This window comes from Molossus molossus, unplaced genomic scaffold (genome assembly GCF_014108415.1).
Source record: "Molossus molossus isolate mMolMol1 unplaced genomic scaffold, mMolMol1.p scaffold_m16_p_6, whole genome shotgun sequence".
Classification (NCBI taxonomy): domain Eukaryota; kingdom Metazoa; phylum Chordata; class Mammalia; order Chiroptera; family Molossidae; genus Molossus; species Molossus molossus.
Genome location: NW_023425399.1, coordinates 45,830,098 through 45,853,062, shown reverse-complemented (window position 1 = coordinate 45,853,062; position 22,965 = coordinate 45,830,098). Strand labels below are relative to the sequence as shown.

The 22,965-nt window shown below is 41.3% G+C and overlaps 1 protein-coding gene across 3 annotated transcripts in view; it reads right to left on the bottom strand.

The window, feature by feature from the left end:
- KIZ (kizuna centrosomal protein) overlaps nt 1-22,965 on the bottom strand; it is a 226,783-nt gene that overhangs the window by 115,775 nt on the left and 88,043 nt on the right. The window lies entirely within an intron of this gene.

Here is a 22,965-nt window from a genome sequence, read left to right as displayed (position 1 = left end):
CGAGTGGCTGCCACCCGCACGACCAACCAGGGCCTGGGACAAACTGCAACCGAGGTACATGCCCTTAGCGGGAACCGAACCCGGGTCTCTCCGGACCGCAGGCAGACGCTCTAACCGCTGAGCCAAACCAGCCAGGGCAGTATTTTATGTTTTTAAGGAGTTGATCACACACATAGTTGGAAATATTCAATATCCCCAAAAGAAAATGAAACAACTTATAAAACAATATGGTCATGTAACTGGTATCACAAGGATGAAAGAGACATGCTCTGTCCATCTATTGAAGGCCACCCTCATTCTGAACCAAACTTTTATCCTGGGCGGGAAATACAAGTGGGCCCCATGGATTCAGGCCCTGTTCTGGACTTTGAGCTACCATGTGAGTGCTCCAACTCCTTGCCAAGTCCTAAGTTCTTATTTAAACTCTAAGCTGGGGTTCTCAGTACCTGTAGGCCTGGCCCTGTGTTGGGTTATTCCTTCACTCTGAGCTCTGCTGTCCTGAACCTTCCAGACTTCTGGCCTATGTGACTTATGGTACCTGTGAATACCTTTTTTCTTAACCAAAATCTGGGGCCTAATTATTTCTGGAAGTCTTTTTCTTGTCACCACCTAATTCACAGAGTAACAGCCTGCCCTTAAGGTGAGCCAATTTCAGAGCAGTAAAGGAGAGCATGTAATCAATGAGAAGGCAATAAGGAATTGTGAGAGTAGAGAGACAGAGCTCCCTGGCTTCACAGGAGCTTGACAAGGAGGAGGATATTTTGGCAGGCAGCATTTAGATAGAAGAGGAGATAATTCAAGCTTAGGAGTGGCACAGGCAAAGGTGACAGGAAATACCAGAGGAAGATGGAAATGCCAAGGGAAGAAGGAGACAAGTCTGGCCAGGTGGGGGATGTGGTTGATGGTGATAAGATAGTAATGGGAAATACAATTCGATATGAAACTCTGGTAAGAAAACAGGGGTAAGGCGTGTAGATTTCTGAGCCATGGCTGTCTTCCTGAAAGCAATGGTTTTGAGAGGATGAGCTGTGTGTGGATGGAGTTGTTGAGTAGAGAGGTCTGAGGCGCCGATGAATAAATACCAGCCAGGAAACTGACCTGGTGCTCTAGATGTCAGGGAAGATGTAAATGTAAGAGCAGTGGTGAGGTGGCAGAGAAAGAGAAACAGGTACAGTAAAACCTTAATATAATGGATTAATTCTGTTATATAATAAATATGTAGGTTTTCCAAATGAGTATGTTAAAAAATAGACAAATTAGTTTACCTGTTTTTATTTATGTAGACATGTTTGTGTAATTAAAATTAAGTATGTATGAAAAGTTTAATTTCACAAAAAGTTTCTACATGTATTACAATAATTTTAAATTTACACTGAATAGGTCTAGTAAATGTGTGCACTCAGTAGTCACTGCCAGTAAACAAATGCACATGGCTAGGGCGTGGCTTAGTGTGTGTGGGCTAACCATTCACAAAAATTGTTTACAAGGGGTCACTCTTGGATTTAAATATGTAGACTATAGTTGTAGATATGTATTTATGTTGGTGAAATTACTACAGTGTTTTTCCCAACATATGACCTACTCACTAAAATTTATTAAAAATAAGTGAATTAATAACAAAAATAACCTGTTAATTTAATTATAAGCAAGTCTTGGTTAAAAGCATTTTGAAAGTAACAGGGTATTCATTTTCACATATGACATACAGACCAGAAATTTTGTCCATTAAATCCTAAGTCCGTTAAATTGAGTTCAGAAAAATCGAGGGTTTAGTGTATTCAAGGCACAGCAGCCAGAGAGGAGTCAAGTGCCCATGGCTGGTAGGATGGAGTTGCAGAAAGCTGGGGTACATGCCTCTCACCCTGGGCTCCCACTGTGTGTGTCAATGATAACTAGATCTTCCTAGTTTCCAAGAGAAGCTAGAAATTCATAATCATAAATTTTACCTTTATATGATATCTCTCAAATATTAAAATATAACAATTAATTCAAAAGAAGGTTAAATACTGTCCTGGAAATACAATGCCCATCTGCAGGCTTGGGTCTCCAGCTTAGACTGTCTTTAGTCTCATTTCCTGAGCAAGGCCATGGTTTGATGTTTCTTGCCTTCTCTAGAACACTAGTGCAACAGTGGAACTTAGTAGACATGAATACTGGTATACCAAGGTGAGGTGGGAAGGGGTGCTGCAGTGAGAGCCGCCTCCCTCCAGGAAAGACTAGTTTCTCTCTGCCATCCTTAGGAATGATGGTATGCGAAAACAGACTGAGTTTTAGTGGTTGTTTATAAATTATCTACAGACAATATACCCCTTGTGGCTTGCATTCCCCCATCCCCAACACTACCATGATATGCTAGCACTCAGTAACACTTGATAGTCCAGTCAGGACTAATGCCAGATGACCTTTGTTCTTGATCAATCTGATCAATCCAAATGTGAGGCTTAGCCTAGCTCATCTCACAGTTGTCTAGGAGCTTCTCTGATTATCTCATTAAAAAGATGTTTCCTATCCCTGAATTCCTTTAGGACAATCAGACAACACCCTACACAGTACTGTTCTCTGGTTATGTCATGCCTACCTAGTCTTCTCAACAAAACCAAAAGCTAGTTTAGAATAGCAACTATTCTAAATAACCCTCTAAAAATTCTCTGAGGGCTACAGAAAATAAATTTTTCTTTAACTCTACCATATAATTTGTACACATTCCTGTGTGTGTTACCTTTTGGGGGGACTTAGAATTTATATATTTCAATTACAGCACTACAGGCTGGACTTTCATGTTTTATTTTCTCTGGGGGACAAGAGTCTCAAAATGGTGCGGTAATAACTGACCATAAATAGTAATGTGTTTGCTTATGTAAGTTACATAATATAATGTTACTTTTAAAAAGTTTTATAAAATATGTTTACTATATTTTTAATGAACAAAGTTTTAGGGGACAAAATGTATTTCAAAATGAGCAACAACCAAAAGGCATCTTTGCAGAGGTGGTCCATAAGATATGAGTGTGTTATTTAGGATAAACCCACACACAGAAAGGTGGGAGAGAGACAAAGCAACCCTCCTTTGTTTCCAATTCCAATGGGAAAACACCAGAAACTCCACTTCTTCCTCCTCCTGGTTTGATCCTACTTCCCTTGGAACACACAAGAAGGCTTTGATCTTTAAACTAACAACACATGGTCTGTACAGAAAAGTTTATTTTTAAATTATCACTTTATCAAGTACTAGTTCTGATTTTTTACATTTAGTGCTCAAGGAAATCTGTTTGATTACAAGGAACAAGATTTAAAATCCTTTTAAGACCCTACTTCCTAAATTTAAGATGAAGTAACAGAATGCATTCATTTACAAAAAACCTCAAGTTCTACAAAATATAACTAAGGAACCAAAGGGTACTGTTGTCAGTCAAAACCGAGATTGTAATTCAATCTGTGTAATTTACTGCTCAGCCTGAAGCAATTTAGCACCTTCCACCAATAAGAGAAAACCTTCAGTGACCTCCCACACACAGGTACACAAATACAACTGAGAAGCAGAGAGATCCCTAGAAGCTATACCACTATAAAGATGCAAATTAAGGTTTAAACAGTATAACAATTGGCTGGAGCTAATCCTTTTACAGAGGTGTAAAATGGCTATTGAGAACTGAATTTCTGGCTGCTAGCTTTTTTTAAGGAACACTACAAATGTTATCCAAGAGCAATGCCAAGCAACAAACTCTAGAGCTGTTAATAGTTTCATAAAGCCAGTGCAATTTGTTTGCTTTGATATCAAATTCCTCACCATAAATTCAAATGTGTAAATATAAACCACATCAAGAATTAGTGCCCTGGGAAAATAAACTGGAAGCAACTATCTCAAACCTGACACCCGATGGCTGGAACAGTTGTATGTGCAGACACAGTGAAGTTTGTATACGGGGTTTTGTTTACCACACAAAATAGTTGTACAAAGGACAAATACATACATAAATAGTATTTTTCTTTTAATGGGCAGTCTTAGGAAACCTATGTTTTGGTGGCTACTTTAGTTCCCATTGTGCAGCTCCTTGGGTGGTCCCTTACAGGGGGCCACTTGAAGGAAGCACAATGCCAAAAAGAAGGGAAGGACTGGACCTAGACACAAAGGCCAACAGAGCAGGGAGGGCTGCAGCAGGCTGCAGACCAGGGGTCAGCAAACAACACTCCTGCTCTTTACCCAGGAAACAAGGGCTCCTTCTCTTTACCTGGAAACAGTGTGGTTAAGCTGACAGCTTGAATTATGGACTACATTTTGTAGGGTACTGTCCATCTGTGTTAAGGTCCTCTTTATTGTAGCAGAGGCTGCACAAGCAAAACCCTTGCCTTTTCCCCCACTTTGGCCTCAAAACTGACCTCATTATTCCCTTCCATTTTAATTCTCAGACTTACTCTCTCTCCAATACAGTTAGGGTTTTGTTTAGGCTGGGACGCAGGCTTGTGAAAGAATTCACAACAGAGAGAAGAGATAAAAGGGAGGACATTTATTTTTCTTTCTCCATAGCCAGGGAAAGGACCCATGTACTGACTGGCAATACAAGGGCAGAGCACAAAGAGTGAGTTGCTCTTTTATTGGGGGCTTTTGGGAGTAAAGGGAAGATGCACCCGGGGGGTTTCTTATCATATCTTTGTTAGCTTATAAAATATGCTTGGGAAGAAGGAGAGAAGGAATGTGGGTGGGGGACTGTAGGGGCTGGTCACCTGTGAGGCACAGCCATGGATCCAGGGTCCAATGCTTTGATAATCAGGTTGTTAATCTTCCTATGTCAGGTAGTCCCCCTTGTCCTCAGATTAGGAGACTGGACAGCATTCCGGAGGTAAACTCCTGAGGTGCACACCTCCCAGCCAGGTCAGAGTGGGCTTTTCTTTAATCAGAACAAAGCAATCATGACCAATATTGTAAAGGATGATTAACATTTTCTAACTATGGCTAGTGCCCCACTATGATTAGTTTTCTTACTCTTCTAATATTTTCTATTAATTCCGTCAACGTAAGAAATGTTCAAACCTGTAAAGAATTTTGTCAGTTTATCTGAGTCAAACTGTTGACAAATGCTGGGAAGGAAAACCTCAACAGATTGAGATAATGCTCTGGAGAATGGCAGTTTTGCACCTTAATTTATTTTATTTCATTTTATTTTATTTTATTTTTTGCACCTTAATTTATATATTACCATCAAAAGAGAAGGGGTAAGTGGATTACATGAAATTAATTGGTAATAGATTAAGGAAGAGGGAGAAAGCAAAGCAGGGAAACCTCTGGGATTGGATAAAAAGTAAAATGATAGACCCACTCTTCTTTTATATATGTGGGCACAGGATAGTTAACAGTCAACAATTAACATGATAATAGTAACAATGAGGGGGTTTCTGCCCTGGTGCTAGGTTGTGCCCTGTGGGGTCTGAACAAAAGGAAGTTACCCCACATTCCAAAGGTGTGTTATCTTAGATGCAATAAGACAATAGGCTCCATTATGATGAAAATTGACCTTTGTCAGGGAAGATGCGGGCCTAGGACAAGACTACCTGCCATATACTGCTTTAATTAAAAGTTTAAATTTCAGACCATTCTTTGTGGTTACTCTAGGTCTTTGAGTTTGCAAGGCTGTCACACAGGCCTTCCCTGAACTTGTCAGGTTAGCATGTGGCCCTTTTTCATCCACAGTTCTAATATTCTTTCCTGCCCCTTTCAGTTGGGTAGAAAGGTGGTTTGAAGTTGCAGATGAGCTGGGCCCCGAGGCTAACACAACTAGATTCCATTCTTATCTGGGCCCCTTAGCTAAGCCGATTAAGCAACTCCATCTTTATGGGCAGTGGACCTTCCTCAGTATTTTTCCAATAATAGGTTGATTACCCCTAGAAGTAAAGGAACTTTGCCTAAGGTTATGGTTGACCTACAAATGTATCTTGCAGTTTCTGCTTATCAGGGAATGAAAATCCTAAGTCCAGTGACTAATGCTTATTTTGGCTTCTGTAATAACCACTTTTGCATCCACTATTGTACCAGTTCCGAGGGGAAGCCAAAAGGGAATGTGGCTTCTGTCTTTAAAAGTGGACGAGCAAGAACAACTGAACTGTCAATTTGGGGAAACTATGTCCCCTGCAGCCTGCTGGTGAATAAAGCACCCCTCTCATTCACAATTCGGCTGTGCTCTCTGATTATCTTGCTGACACGTCATAACATTTGGAGGCCCCAGTGAGATCCCTAGTGCTTTGTGACACCATGGGCTAGATGCCTAGGACAGGTGGCCTCTCCTGGTCCAGGTGCTGGACACCTAGAGGTCTTTAGGGGAAGCGCTACCTGAGACGTTCCAGGGCCCCGAAGATCCTACTTAGGTTTCCGATGGGCGGCCGGGAGATGCCAAGATGTCCCCAAAAGATTTAAGGAGAACTGGTAAAAAGCCCCCAGAGGTGAGTTCTGGGTGACTGGTATATCTGAGTGAGAGTGAGAGGGCCAGATGAGGCATAGCCTCTTATCTCCTGGGAATCCCCCTAAGATGTTATGTGGGGTTCATTTTGTTCCCACAGGATAAAGAATTTTCCTTGGCCCGCCGCTGGGGCGGAAGGGGAGTCTGATCACCTCCTGGGAACTTCTGGAGTGTGATTGTGTGTGAACGTAACTGTGAATGAGTGACCATGCTCCACAACGCTCGTTACGGAGCCTGTGTGAGTCCTAACCTGCGGTTCTGTTGCTACCTCATACGGCTAAAAGGCAGTATCAGGTTCTTGGGGCACTCTGGTGTCCCACCAGTGAACCTGATCTAAGTTAGGGACTTATTCCAACCTGCCACATGCCAAGGGGTATCTGAAATCTCCGCAAGGGGAGCAGCCAGGAAGACGAAGTGAAAGTTTCTGTCTTGTGTGTCTTCCCTTGTTTTTGTCCTTAGCCACCTCCCTACTGTGTCTCCCTCAACTTTGTTATGGTCAGTCTAATCATGGATAGCAGCCCTAGTGCCCAGAAGACCTCACTGGGTAGCATAGTAAACAGTCTTAGAAAAGGATTTGAGAAAGGTTCTGATTAGGGTGCAAAAATATTTAAAGGAAAGTTAAAGACCTTCTGTGAGTTAAATTGACCCATATTCGGGGTGGGCTGGCCTGAGATGGGATCCTTTAACCCTGAGTTAGTGTAGGCAGTTTGAAATCAGGTCTCAGGGGAGCCAGGACATCCGGACCATTCCCCTATATTGATCAATGGCTTGATTTAGTGAGACATCCACCCCCATGGTTAAAAACCTGTGCACTCCAGACCAGGGCACAAATACTGATAGTGGGCCCAGTTTGAGAATCCTGGGAAAAGGTAGGGAAATGTCGATGAGGCAGAGATACAGTGAAAGGCCCAAACAAGGTTCTGGTGCAAATATTTACTCTTTGGTCCCTAATTAGAGATTGCCTTGATCCTGTACAGAGGCTAATAAGGTGGGGGAAGTGCTATCAAAGGAACCACGGGGAGAGGGAGGATTCAGCTCCACCGCTGGAGCCTAATGGGTGCAGTTAATCACCCAAGGTCGCCTGGGAATAGAGCTCAATTTGAACAGAAAGAAATGTAAAGGTATTTTGATACAGGAGCAGATGTTTCTAGGGCCAGTTTACAAGGAGTAGGACAGGTTTCTAGGCCCCAACAAAGTGCACAGTTATCAAATGGAAAGATTCTGAGGGCAACACTGGTTTTTTTTTAAATCCTACATTTTAGATCATTTGCCTGTTAATCTATGGGGATGGGACCCCCGTCCTTCTGTCCGTGTCCCCCCCCCCCCCCCCCGCAGAGGAGATGAATCTCCCCCACGTGCCCAGGCCCCATGCACAAGCTGGGCGGCAGCTGCACCAAGCAGGGGGAGCAGCCCCACTGCAGCCACCAGCAATATAGCCTCCAGGAGCCTGCTGTAGCCTCCAAACCTCCAGCCTCCCACCCACTCTGGGGAGGCAGCAAGAGGCGCCCAGTGACCAGGCAGCCATTCATGGTCTATCTCCCATTCTCCATGAGTGATCTTTATAACTGTAGAGCACGGAACCCCCCCTTCTCGGAAAAACCACAGGCCCTCATCGGCCTCCTAGACACAATTTTTCACACCCTCTTTACCTCAGAAGAGAGGGATAGCATTAAACTAGAGGCCAGAAAGGCAGTTTTGGGCCTTGGTGAAAGATCCTTAGAGGAAAATAGGGATGGAATTGATGGCGTGTTTCCTACCCTCAGGCCCAGATGGGACCCTAATACCACTGCAGGGGAAAATCCACTGGACACTTTTCACCAGCTATCATATGGGATTAAAGGTGGCTGCTGGAAAGCCTACTAATTTCTCCAAGGTGGCAGAAGTGATTCAGGGACTGCAGGAATCTCCTGCTGCTTTTCTGGAGCGACTTTGTGAAGTGTACCCCAACAGACCCGGACACTTCAGAAAACCAGCAGGCTATAAACGTGGCCTTTGTTACTCAGTCAGCCCAAGATATTAGAAAAAAAGCTCCAAAAGCTAGAAGGTTTCGAAGGAATGAATCGCTCCCAATTGGTTGAGAGAGCTCAAAAGGTATACAATAATAGGGACACCCCTGGGGAAAAACAAAATAATAGAATAGCAAAGGTAGTTAATAGCTGCCTTATGGAAAACAGGGCCCATGAAAAAGGATCACCCTAGGAAGGGAAACATGAGAAAGGGTCAGGACAGCAGGCATAGGGCCCGGCTAGGAAAGAACCAATGTGCCTACTGCAAAAAAGAAGGACATTGGAAGTGAGAGTGCCCAAATTGGTGAGGTATGAAAGACAAGGCAAATTGACATATCTCAGCTATCCTTAACTTAGAAGAATGACAGGGCCAGGGCTCCTTTCAACTCAGCCCCTGGGAGCCCAGGATCATTGCACAGGTAGGGGGCAAGCCAATTGATTTCTTAATAGATACGGGGGCTACACATTCAGTCCTAACTGAGCCTCTAGATCCACTAACAACTAAGAAGACCCCAGTTTAAGGAGCGACAGGTCAGACTGCCCTCTATCCTTGGACAACTAACAGAATTGTAAATCTTGGAAAGGACACTGTTACACACTCTTTCTTAGTTATGCCTGAATGTCCGTATACTCTGTTGGGACGTGATCTCCCAAAGTTACAGGCTACAATATAATTTATTGGAGAAGAAGCAGTACCTTTGACTTGGACTGAGACAGAACAGAAAGCCTTCGAGAATTTAAAAAGGGCCTTAATTTCAGCACCTGCTCTTGCCCTATCGGACATCACAAAACCCTTCCATTTGTATGTAAGTGAGGCCAGAGGCATAGCAAAGAGTGTTCTCACCCAAAACTTGGGACCCTGGAAAAGGCTGGTAACTTACTTACCCAAAAGACTAGACCCAGTAGCAACTGGATGGCTGAGCTGCCTAAGAGCAGTAGCTGTTACTATACTCCTAGTAAAGGAGGCAAACAAGTTAACTCTAGGGCAAGAGTTAGCTTTAACTGTACCACATGCGGTTGAAGCCCTCCTCTGAAGTGCTCCGGAATGCTGGATGTCAAACACTCAAGTCACCCAGCTCCAGGCACTCCTCCTGGATCAGCCCCGCCTCAAGTTCCACAAGATGTTGGCCATCAATCCTGCTAGTCTGCTCCCTGATGATGACCCGGAAGAGCCTCTATAGGACTACCTGGAGGTAATAGACACAGTGCAGAAAGCCCACCCAGACCTCAAGGATGTCCCACTGCCATCATCAGATGAGGTATTGTTCACGGATGGGAGCAGCTATGTCCAGGAAAAAAATCAGGTATGCTGGGGCAGCAGTAGTAACTCTGGATCATGTCATCTGGTCACAGTATTTGAATAGGGAAGCTTTGGCCCAAAGAACAGAACTAGTCGCTCTAATCCAGGCTCTCTGATGGGGCAAGGCAAAGTTGGTAACCATCTACACTGACAGCAGATAAGCATTTGCCACAGTACACGTGCATAGCACCATCTACTGGGATTGAGGGTTATTAACTGTGGCTGGGAAGGACATCAAAAAGGGAACTCTGTAGAGGCACAGGGAATTCTGCTGCAGACCAGGAAGCTTGACAGGCAGACCTAAAATCATTGGGGCCTCTCCAGATACACCAGGTCAGAAAATGACTTAGCCAAGCAGAAACAAGCCATAAAGGAAATCAGTGGGTAATAGACGCTGCCTAATGGGAGGTTGTTGGTCCCAGAGGCTCTAGTCTGACTTTGGTCAACCAGCTGCACCAGACTACCCACTTAAGTTACACCAAGCTTACTGAACTCCTGAGAGGCAGGCAATGTCCAGTAAAGTCACAGAGAAAGAGAAGACAGAGGGAAGCAGGTATGTGTAGGTCTGAGTAGGGAGGAAGAGGAAAGCTGGGGGATGTGCAGACAGCAGGTGGATTGAACAAGCTCTCAGGTTCATGTCAGGGGAGGGACTAGGAAAGTCACAGGAGGGTCTATGCAAGTTGAAGAATGATTGTGTAGAGGAAGGAAGTGAAAAGATGTAAAAGGATAAAAGGGACATACATATTACAGGAAGGCAGGTCATTGGAGGAATACTCAAGAAGGGAAGAAAATAGGACACTAAGTAAGAGGAGGAGAGCTTGTCCCTGGTGGTGCAATAACAGCCAGGGATGTAGTAAAGGGTTCAAAGATTTAGGCTACTCCTGACCCTTGGATCAGACAATGGTCCCGCCTTTATAGCAAAGATATTCACAGGATAACTCTAAAGCAGTGGTTCTCAACCTTCCTAATGCCATGACCCTTTAATACAGTTCATGTTGTGGTGACCCCCAACCATAAAATTATTTTCGTCGCTACTTCATAACTGTAATTTTGGTACTGTTATGAATCGTAATGTAAATATCTGATATGCAGGATGTATTTTCATTGTTACGAAGTGAACAGAATTAAAACATAGTGATTAATCACAAAAACAATATGTAATTATATATTGTGAAATATTTATTTCTAATTACAAATAAATAAAATTTTGTCTTGAAGTATGGTGTAGCATGAGTAACAGCCTTAATATAACAAAAGTAAACTACACTGCTACATTTTGCAACAGTATGCATAAAAAGCAAAGGTTGAGATTGCTTCTTTCTCACCAGATCAGAAATTCTTCCGGCAGTCTTTGCAAGAGCATAACGAAGATCATCTTCCACAACAAGTCTACTTCTGTATTTAGACTTGATAACCAACAAGCTGGAAAACCCTGTTTCACAAAAATATGTTGTTGGAAATGGAAGAAGGTGCAACACAGTCTCAGACAGAACAGGATATGACCGCAAACACTTGATCCAGAATTCTGTAACTGGCATTGTAGAGAAATCAGTTCTCGCTGCATCATTGTTAAGTTCAATGAACTCCTCTTGTGCTGTCTCAGGAACATCTTCAACTTTGACTATGAATGAGCTTCTGGCAAGTGCAAATAGGGTGTCAAGTAGATTTAGAAAGTACAATGCAAGCGTGTGCAAGTGTTCTTTCACAGAAATTATCATCATAATCCTTTTGTCTGGTTCAATGTCATGTTCCTCAAAGAAAGCAGATAAGGTAGGCAACATGTACATTTTATTTTCATCCTTTTTTTTTTTTTTTTTGCCAAATCTGAAGTTTCAGTTGGAATGATCGAATCTTTTCAGACAAATCGAGGCATGTTGCATTTGGTCCTTGCAGTGATAAATTTAACTCATTCAAGATGGCAAAGATGTCAACCAAGTAAGCTATTTTCTGCAGTTCATTTTTATCACTCAAAGTGCTTCGAACTGCAGTCTTGCTTTCTGATTAAAAAACATTTTGAGTTCATCACGAAGCTCAAAAACACATTTTAAAACATTTCCTGTCAACAACCATCTCACTTCAGTGTGAAACAGCAGAGCATTGTTCGGCACATCCAACTTGCTGCACAGTTGCAAAAACAGTAGACTGTTTAAAGTGTTCACCTTTACAAAATTGACAGAGTTTACTTCGTGTAACTCTTGTGGCAGCGTCTTTGTTGCTAATATTTGCTGATGAATCATACAGTGAGTTCCGACGACTTTTGGTGACTCATTCAGTACCAAATAATGAAATCCAGATCGACATCCTAGCATAGCTGGAGCACCATCTGTGCAAACACCATAAACCTTTTCCCAAGAGATCGTATGCTCTTTCAGAAATGAACCAACTGTGTCAAATACATCATGTGCAGTAGTTGTCGTTTCAAGAGGTTTGCAAAAAAGAAACTCATCTTTAAAGACGCCATCATTAATATACCTCACGTAAACCAGTAATTGTGAACAGTTTGCAACGTCTAGAGATTCATCAAGCTGGATGCTAAATATTGGAAGTGGAGCAGATTTAATTTCCTGGATTACCTGATCAAGAACATTAGCAGACATGTCATCTATTATTCTGCGGACAGTGTTGTTAGATAATACAACTGCACTCAATTTCGTAACAAATTCGTCTCCAATCATAACTCAATGTCTTTGGCCGCTGGCAACAATAAATCCTCAGCTATGGTGTGAGGTTTCATAGCTCTAGCAATTCTGAGTGCCACCAAATATGAAGCTTCAATGGCTGCTACGTTTTGTTTGTGGTACTTGCCACCAGTGTCAAGTCTGGCTTTCTTGAGTCCATCAGCTTTGCTTCTAAAATAGTTGGTATCCTTGCTAGCAAAGCTCGGATGCTTGCTATCAAAATGGCGTTTTAGTTTGTTCAGCTTCATAGATTCGGCTGATAGAACTTCACAACAAATAACACATTGTGGTTTCTCAATTCCTGCTGTAATTATTGAGGTAAAACCATACTGTAAAAAATCCTCACTATATTTTCTTAACATTCTTCTCTACACGATCCATTGTCATGGGATAGTTTGCTAATGAAAATGATATATAACAATAGCTATAATAATGCAAAAGTTGATACATGGTATAGTTTAGTCAATACAATTCATTAAAGTTTCCTATGATTTACCATTCTCCGTGTTGTTTTTTTTTACATACCTGTTTCTATCACAAGAGGACAGTATTCACATCAACCACAGCTACACATAAAAAGACCAATCAGCATCCTGATTAAGTTCCCATGGTACAGATATTTTTTTTGTAGTAGTAGTCGATGATTTTACAGTACATGATTTTACATTTACCCAGTAATTATAATTCATAAAGTGTTGTTTTACCTCCAATACTGCTGCTTTCAACACAAAAGCTGCTTTTAACAGAGTAGCTACTTTCTACACAGTAGCTGTTCTTTACACATGTGTGACTGGTCTGCATAAGTACATTACAGCACCAACCCCATCACATACACCTGTATTTGTATAGGGTGTATGTGATGGGGTTGGCGCGATGGTATCATCATGATGGGTACTCGTATGTGAGTGTATCTGTACGTGAGGGTATCTGCAGGTGGGCGGACCCACCTGCAGATGGATAGAGGAGCGGTGTCTCAGACCTAAGACCATCGGAAATCGTGACCCACAGGTTGAGAACCGCTGCTCTAAAGCGTTAAATATAAACTGGAAGCTCCATTGTGCTTACCACCCACAGAGTTCCGGGCAGGCAGAGTGCATGAACAGGACCTTAAAGGAAACCTTAACCAAATTTACTTTAGAAACCAGTGAAAACCGGACCACTCTGCTCCCCCTCGTTCTCTTATAGGTGAGATGTACCTACTGGGAGGGATTATCCCCTTAGGAAATTATGTATGGGAGACCTCCTCCCATTCTGCTGAAGCTCAGAGAGGAATTGAAATTCACAACTGCTCCTTACTCAAGTTCTTGCAGGCCTTGCAGTTTGCCCAGAAGGCCGCCCATAAGCACATCCACGATGCCCTGCCTGTGCCCACCTCAGATCCTGTTCACCCTTTCAGCCTGGGGACTTGATGTGGGTAAAAAAGTTCACCACCTAGGGACTAACTCCAGATTGGTCATCCTGACCACCCCAATGGCAATAAAGGCTAACAGCATTCCAACCTGGTTACACTACTCTCGGCTGAAGGCAGAAAAGACAACATGGACAGCAGAAGAGACTCAGGACCCCCTAAAGATAAGACTCTTGTGTTCATCGGGACCTTAATCTCTCTGGTCATGATGTTCAGGGGAATCCTTATAGACCTGGGCCCCAATGGAAATGGGAACTTAGAAATGGAATATCGGGGGAGGTCTTAAGAAATGTCACTACAAAGGGAATAGAAAAACCTGTGTTCAACCTTGATCTATATGACCTCTTGAGGGGGACTATCGGGGTCACAAGAATTCCTGAGGTCTGGACCCCCATATGGAGGGGTTGGCTCCCAACTAGGAGGTACCTCAGCATGGGGCTGTGGAACATCTGCTGCAGAATGGGGATTACAAGGAATAGGCATTTATATTGGCCCAGGAAGCAGCAAGATTACTGCTAGTTGCCTAAATGCATTTCTTCTGACCAGTTTGACCATGACCCTTTACTCTGTGTTATAGTCTGTATTCTACCTCAGGTATATCTATATAATGGGGATGAGGGACGTACTCATTTATTTTTGCCTCTTTCCCCAGCTAGAATCCTGAAAAGGGCATCAATCCTGATTTCTCTCCTTGTAGTGGGATCTACAGCTATGGGCACTACTGCCCTAATCAAGAATGACCAGAATCTAAGAGTCCTCAGCCTTCAAATAGATACTGATCTCAGCCACTTAGAAAACTCCATTTCCCTCTTAGAGAACCAAGTAGACTCCTTAGTGGAAATGGTCCTACAGAACAGGAGAGGATTAGACCTCTTATTTCTTAAGGGAGGAGGATTGGGAAACATTGGGAAAAATGTTTTTATGTGAATAATTCAAGGATTATTCAAGAAAGTTTATCATTAGTTAGGAAAAATATCGAGGAACAAGAAAGAAAAAGGCAACAATCCCAGAATTGGTTTCAACAAATGTTTAATTGGTCACCATGGCTGACAACTATTATCCACCTTGCCAGCCCTCTCGCTATATTATGTTTACTCCTAGCCTTATTATGTATAACTCCTATATTATGTATAACTCCTAGTTATATCTAATAATCAGCCTCATAAAAACTATACAGAGGAAAATAAAATCTGTAGAACTCCTTGTAATTAAGGTACAATATAACCCTGTCCCAGAAGAGGAAGTAGAGGAGTCAAGGATTTGACTTGTTAGGAAAACTAGTGGGGAATGAGCTGGGCCCTGAGGCTAAAGCAACTAGATTCCATTCTTATCTGGGCCCCTTAGCCAAGGCGACTGAGCGACTCCATCTTTATGGGCAATGGGCCTTCCTCAGTATTTTTCTAATAATAGGTTGATTACCGCTAGAAGTAAAGGAACTTTGCCTAAGGTTATGGTTGACCTACGAATGTAGCTTGTAGTTTCTGAGTATCAGGAACTGAAAATCATGAGCCCAGTACTAATGCTTCTTTTGGCTTCAGTAATAACCACTTTTGCACCCACTACTGTACTGGTTCCCTGAGGGGGAGCCAAAAGGGAATGTAGCTTCTGTCTTTAAAAGTGGACGAGCAAGAACAATCCCGATTGTCAATTTGGAGAAAATATGTCCCCCGCAGCCCACCAGTGAATAAAGTGCTCCTCTCATTTACAATTTGACTGTGCATCTCTGATTATCTCATTGACACAGACACCTGCAGTCTCTGTGTTTAATTACCAAGCACTTCATGAAAAAAGAAAAACCTGTTTTCTGCTTTTATACATGACACTGTTATTTTTGTTGTTTTTTCCTTAATGAGGCACTGGAAAGCCTGAGAAAATATTTAATAGGTGTTTCTCTCCACCCTCCCACAGAGATAACCAGTTTGCACCATAATGAGTTTTAGTAGCCAAGAATTAATTGTGATAGCTCAGACATATTTTATGAAATGAATAAGTGTTCTTAGTCCATTTTCTCTTTGATAACTATGAATTCCAAACTTCTGGGTTGATAAAAATTCTCCTTGGTGGTGTCAGTGTAGGCAGCTTGTTATTGATATGAGGAAAATAGTTAGTTACTAATATAAGGAAGAAAGCAAAAGGAAACTAAGTAATCTTAATAAACTGGGAAGCAGAAGCAGGTAACAGAGCAGAATTTCCATCTAATTTACTGGTAAACAGACACATTCTAGGGGACTGCTGCCAGAAGATTTAATCCTCTGAATGGGACAGAAAAGCTGGGCTCATGTGCAATAGGAACTAGGTGATGTAATGAAACTTTTGGACATGCACAGTGAGAGTCAGGATGACAAAACAGAGGGGCAGGGCCTAGCCTAGGAATAATCAGAAAAGTAATTGGATTAGACAGAGGGCATGAAACCCCAATAAAATCTACTGGGAGGAGGGCACAATCCAGGCCCGGAAAAAGTTAGGAATTTGGGTTTGATAAATTAAATGGTTACTTGTCCTTACCTGAACCAAAAAGACATATAGAGAATTAATAGAATCCTCAAGGCAGTACTTTAGAGACTGGCCAACCTCTGAGTCCCTGAGGGTATATTAATTCCCCTTAATTCACAATAACATCTTACCATCACACTTAAATTTCTCCACAAGTGTGCACTTGGAATTCTTTTCTCATGTCACCACAAAAGAACCTATTATATTCACCAACAACAGTGAGACGGTGAAGACTAGAAAGATTTACTCTTGCTCCCTGGGTTTCTTTTAAATTAGCACTCACACATAACCAGAGGGTTGTCGTTATTAGGGTGGTGGCTGTGCTCTCTTATCTGAGGTGCACACAACAGATTTATGGAGCTAGTCACCCAAAGTGACCTGGCTTTAAATATCTGCTGTAAAAATAATGTAGAGGGTAAATGTTTGATTGTCATACAACTTTACACCTTTCAAAAATTCAATACAATCAGGCCCTGCATTTTAGAAAATTTTAAAAATACTATGAAAATAATACATTATTTTGTTTATTAGATGTTATCATAATCAGTTCTATAATTAAACTCTAAGAGGGTACTTCTGGCAAAAGGGCATCTGATAGTGAGACAGGCCAGTAAGCCAGGACAAGTGAAATAGAGAAACTGAGACAGATAGCTGAGCAAAGTGGAAGAACAATTTACAGCAGATACAGGCCACCTCTCTAGAAATAGCATCTAGGCCTCAGTTGTATTTCAGCTGCAGATCCAGAAAAGTAGCCAGGTGAAGCAACACTAGCTGCAATGACTAAGGACCCCCTGCCCGGACACTGACCAATCAATAGAGACCATGACCCAAAAGAAGCACATGTAGAAAACTGATATTCTGCTGAAACCCTCCCCTGAGACCTCTCCCAAGATTCCCGCCTACAAGAAAGGATAAAAAACTCAAGACAAAGAACCCAGTGCATGCTCTCCCTCTGGGAGTAGCACCTACCATTTGCATGCCCCTCTTCTTCCCCCACAGGAATGCATCTCCTAAACTCTAAAGGACCCAATTGGTCTTGCAACCAGGACAGCGATGGGCAGTGGCAGCTCGTCCCAGGCTAATCCTCCGAACCTGTCTCCAAGGCCCCCCATTTTTCTGACTTCCCAGAGCTAAGGCAGACCAGCCTAGGCTCTGCTGTTGTTTCTATGCTAAGCTCTTTCTTGTTTCACTGAGTTTTCTTTATTCTCCTATTTTGTAACAAGCCCTTTCTTGTTTTACTGTCCCTAACTTTAATAATTGGTTCCTCATAGTCACCTGGACTCATGTTGCAAAATTTTTCCTGCACGAAGTCAAAAACCCACATACTACTGGCAGGCCCTAGGAAGACCTACCAAGGGCCAGGTCCCCTTTACAGTAACAATGGTGTTAGGATAGAATTATCTTTGCGGGGGCTTAACAACAAAATGGAGGACCATAAAATAAAATATCAGACGTCTGCTGTGCTATGACATGTCTGTCTCCAGATGTATGTGTACATGTGTCTGTAAGAGAAGAGACAAGGAAGCTCAGACCTGGCTGGCAAGGGTTACAGTATGTGAGGGGATCCAGGGATAGAAGAAACCAGATGTACGATGAAATGGTAGATGGGCTTATTGAGAACTCAGGCAATGTTCAGAGCCTGAAATAAATTACTATGTCACTTATCCAGGTCCTTGAAGGCCAATTAACTCTGATGAATGGGAATGGGGTCCAGTGCAGTCACCCTCCACTAAAGCAAAGCTCAGACCAGTAAAGCAGATGTCTCCCAGCATTTATTTAACATAGTACTGGAAGTTTTAGCCACAGCAATTATACAAGAAAAAAAAAGAAAAGGGATCCAAATTGGAAAAGAGGAAGCGAAACTGTCATTATTCACAGATAGCATAATATTGTACATAGAAAATCCTAAAGACTCCATCAAAAATTTATTAGATTTAATAAACGAATTTGACAAAGTAGTAAGATACAACATTAACATCCAGAAATGATGGCATACTTATACACCAATAATGAACACTCAGAAAGGGAAACTAAAAGAAAAAAAAAAAAATCCCATTTACCAAAAAAAATAAAATACCTAGGAATAAACTTAACCAAGGAGGTAAAAGACCTGTTCTCAGAAAACTACAGGACATTGATAAAAGAAAGAGGTAGATATAAAAAACTGGAACCATATACTATGTTCATTAAAATGTTCATGCAAAGCAATCTACAGATTCAATGCAATCCCTATTAAAGTACCAATGGCATATTTCACAGATCTAGAACAAATACTTCAAAAGTTTATATGGAACCCAAAAAGAACCCAAATAGCCAGAGCTATCTTGAAAAAGAAGAACAAAGGGGATGGGATTACAATACCAGATATCAAGTTATATTACAAAGCCATCAAAATCAAAACAGCCTGGTACTGGCAAAAGAACAGGCATATAGATCAATGGAACAGAACAGAGAACCCAAAAATCGACCCAAGACAGTATGTACAACTAATTTTGACAAAAAAGGCAAGAGCATACAATGGAGAAAAGACAGTCTCTTCAAAAAAATGGTGTTGGAAAAATTGAACAGCTACATGAAATAAAATAAATAAATAAAACTAGACCACCAACCTATATCATACACAAAAAATAAACTCAAAATGAATAAAACACTTAAATGCAACTCACAAAACCATAAAAATCCTAGAAGAAAACGTAGGCAGAAAAATCTCAGATATCATACATAGCAGAATTTTCACCGAAACATGGCCTAGGGCAAGAGAAACAAAAAAAAATTAATAAATGGGACTACATCAAACTAAAAAGCTCTGCACAGCAAAAGAAACCAGCATCAAAATGAAAATGGAAGCCACTGTATGGGACAACATATTTGCCAAAGATACATCTGATAATGAGTTAATCTCCAAAATATATAAAGTACTCATACAACTCAACAAAAGAAAGACAAACAATTCAATTAAAAAATGGCAGAGGACCTGAACAGACACTTCTCCAAACAGGACATACAAATGACCAACAGACACGTAATAAAATGCTCAACACCTCTAATCATCAGAGAGATGCAAATTAAAACAACTATGAGGTATCACCTCACACCTGCCAGAATGGCTGCTATCAACAAATCATCAAACAAGTGAGGATGTGGGAAAAAGGGTACTCCAGCACACTGCTGGTGAAAATGCAGACTGGTGCAGCCATTATAAAAAAACAATATGGTGTTTCCTCAAAAAATTAAAAATGGAACTACCATTTGACCCAGTAATTCCACTTCTAGGAATATATCCGATGAAGCCTAAAACACCAATCAGAAAGAATATATGCACCCTATGTTCATAGCAGCACTGTTTACAATAGCTAAGATCTTGAAATAGCCCAAGTGTCCATCGGTAGATGAGTGAATAAAAATCTGTGGTACATAATACACAATGGAATACTATGCAGCTGTAAGAAAGAAAGATCTCTTATCCTTTAAGACAACATGGAGGGACCTCAAGAACATTATGCTAATCAAAATAAGCTAATCAGAGAAAGACAAATATCACATGATCTCACTTATTTGTGAAATATAATAAACAAAATAAGCTGACGAACTAAATTGATCCAGAGACATGGAAATAGGGAACAGACTGACAAACCTCAGAGGGAAGAGGGGTGGGACACAGACAATAGTACAATGAAAGCAGGACTCAGGGGGCTTGGGGAAGGAGTGGAGTGTGTCAGTGGGGGAAAAGGAGGGACATCTGTAATAAACAAACAAACAAATAAATAAATAATTTTAAGAACCAGGACCTGACTCCCAGTCTCCTCTCCAAACTCTGAAACCAAGGGTAAATTTGTTTCACTCAGAATCAACTATTTTTCAATCTCAGATTTGTATTAAACAGAGGTCTAGTTTTCCTATACCCCTGGCCTGACTGTTGGTTCCCTCCTGGCATTGTCTCACCAGCCTCTTTGAATTTTACTCTCCTTCCCCCTGTTCCCTTTCCCTCCCTCCTCCTCCCTTGCCTCCCCTTACACCTCATTTAGCTCCAGGAGTGCTGGGGTAAGGCACCTTAACACTCCATTAAAAAATCTGCCCAAAGTGTCATAACTTAATTAAACATCAATTGCTAAAAAAAATTCTACAAAAACAGTGATAGTATTGTCTTCGTTTTCTTTTCTTTTTTAATCTTCCAAATGTCCTTATTGAGAGAGAGAGAGAGAGACAGAGAGAGAGAGAACAAACCAACAAGTCATGTTTAATATCGATTTCAAAATTAGGGTACAAAATACAAGTGAGCCAAACTATTGACAGCAACAGATTCCCTGTTATAACTGCAAAGATGCAGAAGGAAGTGGAGGGACAGCAAAAAGACATATGATGTTCCAGAGAAGGCAAGAACCTCCAAATCATCAAGTGAGTAGCAGCAGCCCATCTAGAAGGGGGTCTGGAGGTCCATTTCAATGGGTGAGAACAAAGGAACTGTGGTACCGTATAGGAGCAATATGGGCCCTACAATTCCAGAACCTTACCAGTGCCCTTTCAGGAGAGACTTCCACACTAAGGAGAAACTGCTGGGAGTGAAGTCTAAACTGAGCTAAATCAAGACAATAAATGCAGAAGAAAGAAAGGATAGAAAGTGGAGGACAGGGCAAGAGCCAAGAGATCTAAGGAAGTAAGAGACCAAACTTATAAACATTCTTGGAGAATAATAGAAGAGGAAGCTCTGGAGGCATAAAACTAGGAAAACCAGCCTGGCCCACCTGCCCCTCCTGAGTGCAGGAGAACTCATGTCAGTGGAACATAGTCCAAGAAAAGATTCTAGGACTTCTTATCAGTAAAATGCAGGTAATAACAACTCTACTGCATAGGGTTGCTATAGTAAATGAGATAATGTGTATAAAGCTGCTGGCACAGCTTCTGGTATATAGTAAGCAGTCAAAGATAGAAATTATTACCATTATTATAAACATTAGTATATAACAATCTTATGCCTAACCCCAACAAAATATTAAAGATTTCAGTTAGCTTAAGGTGAAATGTAGTAAAACACTATTGTCCCATTCCAAAGCATATCTCCCAAGTTGTCCATCCCTAAACTTAGTGCTTTGTCCCCAGAACATCACTGGATATATAACTACACAATTCTGCCTCTGGCCTTCCCTTTCCTGGGAAGGGGTCCTTTTTCAGATGCTCACACCCACAGTGGATTAGCCTGTGATTTCCCTTCATGATAATTTTGAGCCCTGATTATGTTGTTCGTGAAAGGTATTCCATTTTTTAGAAAAACTTCTGATCACACCCATCTGGATAATGATTTCCTGGTTAACTCTCAGAGTTCTAAGGTTTTACTGATGACCTCATATATTGATGCACCTAAGCAAAAGCTATACTTATAATACATTATATCCAACAATTCTCAATAAAAGGGCTAAGTAAAACAAAAACAATGATTTTGTCATGACTGATTCTTTGATGTTAAAAATTAAACTTACCAAATTTCCAAGAGCCAGAAGTAGAAGAGAGAGAAACCAAGTTCATTTCTAACTTAAAAAGAAAGACAATGACTACCCATATCTGTTTTACCCTCATATATGTCCCTGCATCTTGACTTCCAGATAAATCATACCAGATTATCATTAAGTAAGTAATTATCAAATGCCAACATATGCCAGCCACTTGAGCTGAAAAAAATTGAATCCGATGAGGTGGTAAATGAGAACTTAGAAGTCAACTTCAATTAGTCAATTATGATACTGGTCAAAAGGAGATTCAAGATCATAACTGCAAAAGGTCATGGCTCTCCCATTCTTCCTGTGAATTCATGATATATCTAGAGCAGGGAGAAAGCAAGAGAACATTCCAAACCAAACAACAAAATTCTTGATTTGTTTCTCATGATCATCTCTAGTTAAAGAAAGGGATTCGGGGCATGGCTAGCTTGACATGAGAAATAAAAGTAAAAAAACAGGTTAATTTTTCATAAATGTGTATAAAACAACAACATTCTGAAATAGCATATTCTACATGTCAGCGGATGGTCATGAGTTTAGAAGGCTTTCTAAAAACCACACACAGTAAAACAAGAAAGTATTCTGACCAATCTAAAGAGACAAATTGATAAAAGATTGAGAGGGCTCATCACAAGGGAAGAAAGATTAAATGGAATGAGAGACAACCATCCTAGTAATAGATTTAAAAGATAAAAGGAAAACCAAATTAGAAACAACTTGGCCAAAGCTATGCAGTTCATAATTAAAACTGAAAGGAGCCAAATGATATCTGGTTTCCTAGGTCTTCAGAAAGAAAGAAGAAACTGCCCTGGGCAATTTGACTCAAAGGTTAGAGCATCAGCCGGTGGACCAGAGTCGCAGGTTTGGTTCCCGCTAAGGGCATGTACCTCTGTTACCTTGCAGTTTGTTTCTGGCTCCAGTTGGGGTCATGCAGGTAGCAACCAGTCGACGTGTCTCTCTCACATCAATGTTTCTCTCTCTCTCTCTTCCCCCCTCTCTCCTTCCCACTCTATCTGAAGATAAATGCAAAAGTGTCCTCAGGTGAGGATAAAAAAAAAAGAAAAGAAACCAAGTGAAAGTGATTATGAGGGAGAAGGTAGGAAGAGACATTGGGCAGGATTCAGAATATTGATATTATT